Below are 1,477 nucleotides of genomic sequence, written 5' to 3' on the forward strand. Positions count from 1 at the left end.
AGAATGTGGGCTTACATTTACCTGACTTTTTTACTACCACATGTATCTATTCTAGGGCCTGTTTATAGCAAGTTAGGTTGTATTGGGATTGGGTAATCTGTCAATCTTTCTAAAGCATGTGCTTCTCATCATAATTTGCTGCCCCCAAATCTGATGCATTCTAGTTTGAATCACTATACTTCTAATATATTTTAAATCATGCAGAGTATTATGCTTAAGTACTTTAGGAATCTCCAAATTGCACTTTTAATACTCCATAAAATACGTTCTAGGAATAAAAGATTCCTGCCAATCCCCAATGGAATCAATGACTACACATCTACCTATGAGCGTTGTACCAACTCCACCATCCCCTAAATGGAGCCAGATTTCATCAAGGCTGAATAATTTATAGTTGCAGAACTCTTTATTGTCTCAGAAAGGTTCTTACTAATTAATGTGTCTTTATTGACTTATTCCAGAATCTGAACTCCTGAGAGCAAGTTCCCTTATGCCCAGAGCTGTGTATACTGTAACATATGAGCAGGGATAGTACACAGATTATAAACTTAGAGGCATTACTTCACAATTCTGCAACTAATATGGGAATAGTATCTCAGGCTGGGGTCTCAGCGTTGATTGAATACATCCTAGGTGAGTTGGGAAGGATGGTCTAGTTTTCTCGGGTTGTATGATTTTCTTCAGTGTAGAGTTTTAGTGGTGATACTTCTCTATTCAATATCTCTCTGCCTTTCCAATCTTCCTAAATTTTCACAAGCATGTTAACTACTATTTTCCAGATATATTTTTAATGAAAAATTTCATTAATATCACTGCACATTATATTTTAACCCTACTCTATCACTTCGGTGTAACAATACCTCTGTAATCCATACAGGTTTTATGCAGTAGTTCTTAGACTTTTTATTTTAAAATTATCTCAAGAGATTTCAAAAATTTGGATTGAACTCACACCATGAATGGAACTCCAATTTTTCTGAAGAAACTACTAACCTATAAATTAAAAGGTAGTTCATTCCATTTACCACAGTCTCTCTCTCTCTCTCTCTCTCTCTCTCTCTCTCTCTCTCTCTCTCTCTCTCTCTCTCTCTCTCTCACTGTGAATTAAAATTTTAATATCATAATTGGAAGATAATATCAACATTTGAATAAGTATCCTAGTGGGTTTTTATTCCCATTAAATTTTAGAGGCACCATCTGAAAAAAATCATAGGTTTACTGTAACCAGGGAACTTGGAATCTCATAGGTCTGGGAGACATGAAGCTGTTTACTTCATGCAGCATTTGCAAGTGAATTTTGTCATTTGTGATTCCTAGTCACACATAACACCAAATATGCTATCTTGTTAGTTATATGGTAAGTGAACTTCCTAAAAACTGTGTAAGTTTTCAGTAGACATTTTCCTTCCCTTAATGTTGGCAAATAACTTTGAAATATAAAATATGTTAATGAAGACAAACTAAGCATTTTAAGAGG

The sequence above is a fragment of the Mus caroli genome, chromosome 11 (assembly GCF_900094665.2).
Source record: "Mus caroli chromosome 11, CAROLI_EIJ_v1.1, whole genome shotgun sequence".
Taxonomy (NCBI): domain Eukaryota; kingdom Metazoa; phylum Chordata; class Mammalia; order Rodentia; family Muridae; genus Mus; species Mus caroli.